Source organism: Corticium candelabrum, chromosome 22, assembly GCF_963422355.1.
Source record: "Corticium candelabrum chromosome 22, ooCorCand1.1, whole genome shotgun sequence".
Lineage (NCBI taxonomy): Eukaryota > Metazoa > Porifera > Homoscleromorpha > Homosclerophorida > Plakinidae > Corticium > Corticium candelabrum.
In genome coordinates, this window is record NC_085106.1 from 4,533,281 (window position 1) to 4,541,429 (window position 8,149).

The following is an 8,149-nucleotide window of genomic DNA, read 5'->3' on the forward strand; positions in this document are numbered from 1 at the left end:
AAACACCGAACGAGAAAGTTGTGGCGGATTCAGGCATGCGCGCACACTCTGCACGTGCGATTCTATGATACTGTATTAAATAAATAAGTAAATAGGGACTGTGAACACTCGGTGTATGAAACGTCTATTCAATTTTCAATTTTGGTTTTGGAAATTGGATTTTAATAAAATGGTCTTCAATAACTGCTAAATCAATTTCTTAAATAAAATGAAAAACAAGAATTAAATATTGAATTCACATTGGCAGGAACCATTTTTGTTTGCAATTGTAAATTAAAAATTGATTCACATCCGGAACCACGTGAATGGCGCCTTGCGGTAATTGATAAGGCTCTGCTAATTCAGTTTAATTCATTAGGGCGATGCTGTCATGTTGCCGTAACACCTAGAGTCTTGTAATAGACTTTTCACAGGGCGTGGCACTAACGACGTCATCGCCTACCGCGCCCATTTGGTTCGATTTTGATGCATTGGCGTTTGTTAACCGCGTGAGTCTAGAGCCAAAGCAACAATTTTTCTTTTTGAACTTTAACCGGTGCGTATAGCGGTGCATCGAATCAGGTGAGGTCTCGTTAGGACTCGGCTCTTGTGTGTTTTGCGTGTTTGGCAGTGATGAACAACCTCTCTCTGATCTTTTTCGTGACTCTACCTCGTCATTTTGAGTGATGATTTAACATTGAGACTTGACAGACGTCAAATGCGGGTACAAACGTGCGTACGCAGCGCCGAATCCAAGAATTTTTGAAAGAGGGGGTTCACCTGGTAGCAGTTATATATAGCATTACTAATTTTCTCTTTTCTAATAAAATTATCTAGAATTATTGAACCACGGCTATTGGAAAAGAGGGGTTTGCAAACCCCCTGAACCCCATCTGGATTCGGCCCTGGTACGTAATCTAAGATGTGTGTTCTGTGTGGTACGCACTTACCAAATGGTTTGGTTCGTACCTCCTGAATACTTCCTAGAACGTGCGGCGTTTAGGGAATGACTGACTTGAAGAGGAAGTCTTTAGACAAGTCTGGTGGTACTTAGAGGTAAGAAGAGAATGCTTGATTAATATTTCATGTTGATGTAATGTCCTCAGCTGTACGTGGCTGTCATATAGATGAACCAGTCGCTCAGTGTTGTTGTACTGTGTTTTACCTTTTGGAGTGTGTAGTTGCCGTGCCATCATGGTTATTAACTGTGTTCCTGGATGTACCAATGTATCTGCAAACGGGAAATATTTGAAGTTTTACATGGAAATTTTTGTCACATGGATAAACTTTATTGCCATTTGAATGACGTTGACTGGTGGTTGCCACGGGATACTCTACATCGAAGTCTACCACGGTCATTTAGAGACACTTTCCCCAAAAGACCTGCATCATTGATGCAACGGAACTATTTACAGTCATTCAGATAGGGGTTTGTAATCAGTTTTCTTCTCCAGATACAAACGTCACGACACTGTGAAAGCATTAGTTGCAATATCGCCATGTGGTCATGTTATGTTTGTGTCACGACTATTTACTGGTGCCATAACAGGGACTTACCAAGCAGTCTGGCTTTCTCAATAAATTTGTGCCTGGAGATCAAGTCATGGCAAACAAAGGGTTTGTTATTGCTGACATTCTCATGGACGTTGGGCATCTCTTGTGCTATCTCCTTTTCTAAAAGGAGGAGGTCAGTTTACTGAGGAGCAAGTCATTAAATGCTGACAAGTGTCTTCTATTAGAATCGACATAGAGGGGTGATCAGACCGATAACGAACCATAACATTTCGCAATGTATAAATAACACTTAGTTCAAACATGGATCTTTTATATAAGGTATTTACTGTTTGTTCATATCTTACAAATTTGCATCCACCTCTTGTACTATAGATTTAATTTTTGTGTACGGTAAATTAATAGTAATTAGTGTCATTGATATCAATTTTAGTTTGTAAAGGTTAGTATATATTGGCTCTTGTTATCATTCTGTACTTCTGTGTGTAATGCTCAGGATACAGTACCATTTGCTGTTCAATTTCATTTTCATTGTGTACACCATTTTTAATAGTATTCCTCAATTATATCACTACAACATTAATTAATTGTATTTATCTACTTGCTACCTAGGGTCCTTCAAACGCCGCACTTTCTAGGAAGTATTCAGGAGGTACAAACCAAACCATTTGGCAAGTGCGTACCACACAGAACACGCATCATAGATTACGTACGCACGTTTGTACCCGCATTCGATGTCTGTCAAGTCTCGATGTTACATCATCACTCAAAATGGCCCGGCAGAGTCACGAAAGAGATCAGAAAGAGGTTGTTCATCACTGCAAAAGTTGAAAACACGCAAAACACACAAGAGCCGAGTCCTAATGAGGCCTCACCTGATTCGATGCATCGCTATACGCACCGGTTAAAGTTGGAAAAGAAAAATTGTTGCTTTGGCTCTAGACTCACGCAGTTAACAAACACCAATGCATCAAAAGCGAACCAAATCGGCGCGCGGTAGGCGATGACGTCTTTGGTACCACGCCCTGTAAAAAGGCAACAATGTTAAATCTCCAAAGTTAGGTGTCTAGAGAAGTATTTGCTGGAATTTGCGCTAGGTATAGCTGTACATACATGTCTACACGACCGACGAAGACAAGACAATGGATCGATTGAACAAGTACTCTTTCCATATTTAGTGTATGAAGCGAAACGTTCATTCAATTTTCAATTTTGGTTTTAGAAATTGGATTTTAATAAATTGGTTTGCAATAACTGCTAAATCAATTTCTTAAATGAAATAAAAAAACAAGAATTAAATGTGGAATTCACATTGGCAGGAACCATTTTTGTTTGGTCGGTCGTTTAGATGCATGTACACTATACTTAGATCAAATTCCAGCCAATAGTTCTCTAGACACCTAACTTCGGAGATTTAATTAACATAATTACAAGACTCTAGGTGTTACCGGTAACACCACAGCAACGCCCTAATGAATTAAACTGAATTAGCAGAGCGTTATCATCTAACGCATTGCGCCATTTACGTAGTCCCGGATGTTAATCAATTTTCAATTGCAAACAAAAATGGTTCCTGACAATGTGAATTCAATATTTAATTCTTGTTTTTTCATTTTATTTAAGAAATTGCTTTAGCAGTTATTGCAGACCATTTTATTAAAATCCAATTTCCAAAACCAAGATTGAAAATTGAATGGACGTTTCATACACTGAATCAGATGCACGACGTCGATCGAGAAGGACGAGAATTCTTAATTGGCTCTGTCACTTTTGGTTTAAAATTTTAGTTGTGAGTGGTACTAGGAAAGTAGACGCGCCTAAGCATGAGTGAGCTAGCAAAGCGTTTCAGTGGACATGGGCAGATATATGTGGGTGTGGCTCGATCTACGTATAGGAATTCGTCATGCTGCCCTTCCGTCAAACACAAGCCAGTATAGCGTAGGCATTTTTGAGACGATCATAATTATCGTGTAAAATTTGGCTACATATAATATCTTGTGTAAAGAAGTTGGTGGTATATTGGCTGAACTATGACGGGTATAGCTAGAGTTAGTCAGAAGACAGGTGGCCCAGGTCTACCGCATCAGCCGCTAGCTATGCTAACCACTACACCATGGAACACACCGTGAGTCTCATCTGACTAACTATACGCATCATAGTTTAGCCAATATACCACCATGCAACTTCTCTCGACAGAATATAAGTAACAACTGTCACACGCATGACATTTATCATCTATATACTGTACACCATACACTTCATGCGCACCATCTACCGTACATCACACACATATTAGTAGAGAGGGTAATGCTACCCTATCTCAATGTAACGCTGTTGCACACATTAGTACGGTGAGCGGCTCTCCAGAGTACCATACCTGAACAACCGGTTTTTTCTGACTAGCTATACGCGTCATAGTTCAGCCAATATACCACCAACTTCTTTACACAATATACCTCTTGCGTATCATAACAACTGTTACATAACAACTGTTACATGACATTTACCATCTATCTACTTTACACTATACACGTCATGCGTTCTATCTACAGTACATCACAAACAACACACACACACACACACACACACACACACACACACACACACACACACACACGCACACACACACGCACGCACATTTTCCCAAACCTAAATAATCCCCCAAATTTTCCCAAACCAACAAATCTTACATTACATTAAGTATATTCCAACTATCAACGTCCTGTACTTCAAGCTGAATTCTCTTATGAATAGAAAGTTGCTGCATCATATTTTGGAAAGTCTGGTGGAATTTAAGACTAATGACTGCTGATATTTTGGAAGCAATAGCTTTCAGAGATTTGATGCTGAATAGTGACTAGAGCCCAAGGTCCCAACCACTAAGTGGTAAAAGAGACCACCAGCTGTACGAACCCTGTCTTCATGGCGAATATCCTTTTGTTCTTCACTTGCCTCTGCTGCGGCTCCAGCCCTTAGAGCTGATTTTGTCACATATAACGGCTGCATGCAAAGAGTTTCTACTGTTACGTTAAAATAGGCAGGTCGACCCTCCAAGAAATCAGGGTGGAAAAAATCACCAGTAGAACTATTGCACCGCATCTCCCTCATAACATATCTGTTCTCAACCAATAAAGCCTGGAAAATAACTTCTGCCAATCCATTGTGTCTACGCGTGTGCTTTGAACCATCTCCAAAAGTGTCAGTATGCTGACCACAACTGCACAAGACAGATGCCGGAGGAGAACGAAACATCTTGATTCCCAACCAGAACCGTACTGCAATAACAAACTCATGAGGAGACATGGAAAGACCGAGATTAGAGTTGGGTATTGCCCGCAACCAAGCTTCTGCACGATATGTATTGATTGAATTTTAACGTGCTCTGTCTCGTAAGCTAACAGTGTTCAAGGAATACTTGACTGAATCAGAGTCAAATTCTGATTGGATTTGTCGTTGAGTAGCAGTGCTGAAATCTAAAGTCGAAGAACCGTGTTTGCTTTTCAGATTGTGACAAATCTGAAGATGAATTTCAAAGTCTCCTGATAGTAAAAGCCCCTAGAAATGTAAATTTGCAATATCCAGTGAATTGCAAGTCTTTTGAGGAAGACCTGCACCATCTTACGAGTAGAATTGCAACTTCCTACGTAAGCAGCTGGTGAAAACTGGACTGCTTCTCTCAGACCAAGTCCACCAAGTCTAATAGGTAATGTCGCTTGCAGCCGTGCCATATCTGTAACAGAAGAGCGACAAATAATTTCTAAAGATCGACGTAACCCTTGATCAAAGCGATCTATTTGTTCCAACATCATGGCCGAAACAACGTTCGTAAAATGACTGACTTTGCAAACACTCTGACAGCTTGGAAGAAATTCAACCTGTGGATCATCAAGATTGCCAAGATTTGCCGAGGACTCCAAGATTTTGTCAACACGTTTAGCTGTGAAGAACTTACAAAGTTCGACAGATCCCTGGACTGGCGATCCTAGTAACTCGATACCTTCTGATAAGCGTCTGACTTCTGAAGGAAATTCAGGAAAAGTTTGGTCTCCAGATGGCCAATATAGTTCACATTTGTCTAAGTTGATGTGCAAGCCAAAAATGGGACCCTTTGCCAGTAAACTTTGTAATAGAGACGGTATTGATTCTCTATTACCAACGAAAGAGCCATCATCTAAGTACCACAGTTGAAAGTGTAAGCCAGAATAAGAATCCAAAGAGTCTAGTAATTCCAGAATCACAAGAGAAAACAACAGAGGACTTAAGGGATCTCCCTGTTGAGCACCGGCTGTGGACAGGATCCGATGGTTTCCAAATTGCAACTCACCAGGTGAGTGGTATGACCACTGAGCCCAAGCAAACAACTTTGGAAGATTTCTCGGTAAGCGTTCAAGAAAAGCCGATCTGCAGCAGCAGTTAAACGCATTAGTCATGTCAATTTTCAGACAGCAGATATCTTCTCTGACGGAGGTGGCATCAATGAAAGAACGCATGGAGTGGATAGCTGCTTCCAAATCACCTTTAAGGCCAACTCCTACTCGGCCGTAAGGCACAGAAACATCTGGAAGACGATCTCTGATGGAAGCACAACATATTCTACTTGCCAGACGACGAAGAACTTCTCGATCCTACAGCAATTGGGCCATAACCTCTTGTCTTTTTTATGAGAGCAGTGAGTGGTGCACCAGACAACCAAGATGCTTTCCGGGATCAATCTTTCCAGCCAACAACTTTTACATCAGACGAGTAAGATTGTCAAGACACAACTGTGCATCAGGTGTGCAAGCTTCTTTTATGGCATCTAGAGATGTTGAGTACAAAGCTGAGAATAGCCTGGGCTAGTTCCTCTAGGGAAACCTTCCAAAGCCGATAGGGCTGCTTAGGAATCAACAACTAGTGAAGATGGTATGTCATCTGGCCATTGAGGCAGAGCAAGCTGTGGGTGACGTGACCGAAGCTCCTATAGGGCATCTGCGTTATCACGAGAAGCACAACCATGAGAGCCTAATGCTCTCATAGCATTGCCGAACCTGCCCTCACGTGCTACATTCAGAAAACGACGAGCATTAACTTTTGAGATAGAAGCCGACTGACGTGTCAATTGAGACTGATCCTCTTCCCTGGCTTCTTTCTACAATGTGATCAAGTCACCTTGCTGCCATGAATACGAGAGAGCAACAGCTTCTTGATAACAAAGCGTTTCTTCTTACCTTCTCAAGGAGAGACACGTAAGGTACGTAGCTTATGCAAAAATGAAAAGTCGGACAAAACGCCACACTCCATGTTGACAAGCATTTACCAATTCTCCAGAAATGATTTGAGCAAGCAATGGTCTAACTGACCGTGGCAGATGGTGAATTTGTTTGAACAGAAAGTAAAGAAATTTGATTCATTACTGCAATAAACACTGACGACTCATCATATTTTGGACAAGACAAGAACAAGGTAGAAGCAGCTTGCACACCTTCTAACGCTAAGTCCAAGTCGGAATTGCAAGAAGAAAAGCAAAAATCATCAGACCCATTAGAAGAAGAAATAAGTATGTTAATAATCACATCACTGTCAAAATTTTTGTCAGAAGTGGGAGAAAAATTTATTGTTGAACTTCCGCAAAGCCATGATGACGATTGAGGTTCCTCCATTAAACAACGACATCGAGAATTTCCTGAGTCCAAGGACCGTCTACAATACTCAAATCTCTTTGAATAGCCAAACACACAACTATGACAAAGACGTTTATTATAAGACTTAAAAAATGTTACAAAAAAACAATTATTCTACATATGTAGTCAAATCCCACATGTCAAACTCAGTTTCTAGCAAAAATGTACGAATTGCTGGATATTGGGCTTCTTACCTGGCTTCTTACTATAGACTGCATGAACCATTACCATTCCTGCTTTATACGTACCTACATCGTCGCTTAAATATATTTTTAGAATTTATGTCGTTGTCAAACTCACTGCTTTTATAATACAAGCAAAGAACCCACAAGTACACACCGGTCATTAGTCACGTGATATAGAAAAAGAGGCGGAGCTATAGTTTTTAAAGTGCAGTCATGATTGTGGACGCTCAGGATCGTGATCCATTCTGGTGTAGTGTAGACACTGCTTTAGTCTAACATTAATATCTAATATATAAAGCTCAAATTGTCTGTGTGTGTGTGTGTGTGTGTGTGTGTGTGTGTGTGTGTGTGTGTGTGTTCGCGTTTAGCGGCCACGTCTTTTGTCCGTTCGCAACCGAAATCGGCACGCACAGGGGAAGGTTTGCGTAAAATAATTTAAAAAGTATGCATCGGGTCCCCTTTCCAGGAGTCGACCCCCGCGTAAAATTTCTCGATGACGAAAACGCTACACATTCCAGTTCATTCGAACACACGCCCACACCAGTCCTGTGTAGACTGTATGCAACGTCGTCCTTCGCAAAGCTTCAAGCAATCGAATATCTCTTTCCCGACGAAACTTACTCTTCTAGCGCTTTCATTTCTCTCCAAATTCTGATTGCATTTGCACCGAATCCAACCTACACGTTTTCTGCAGCAAGCGCTACACGGGGAGTGTGTCGATTTCTATCGAAACAAGCGCGAAGAGCAAGATTCGAATTCATTCAGCACATCCGGGACCTCGCAAGTAAGATTGCACGTGACGTGTCCACAGAC

At 41.0% G+C, this 8,149-nt stretch overlaps 1 protein-coding gene across 2 annotated transcripts in view; it reads right to left on the minus strand.

Moving 5' to 3' along the window:
* Positions 1 to 8,138: 8,138 nt before the first annotated feature.
* The window catches only part of LOC134197257 (CMP-N-acetylneuraminate-beta-galactosamide-alpha-2,3-sialyltransferase 1-like), a 7,564-nt gene continuing 7,553 nt past the window's right edge, over positions 8,139 to 8,149 (minus strand). For both annotated transcript variants that reach the window (XM_062666542.1, XM_062666543.1), the window contains one exon: positions 8,139 to 8,149. This exon is cut by the window's right edge and continues 1,170 nt beyond it. The gene's annotated coding sequence lies outside the window, so the exon portion shown is untranslated.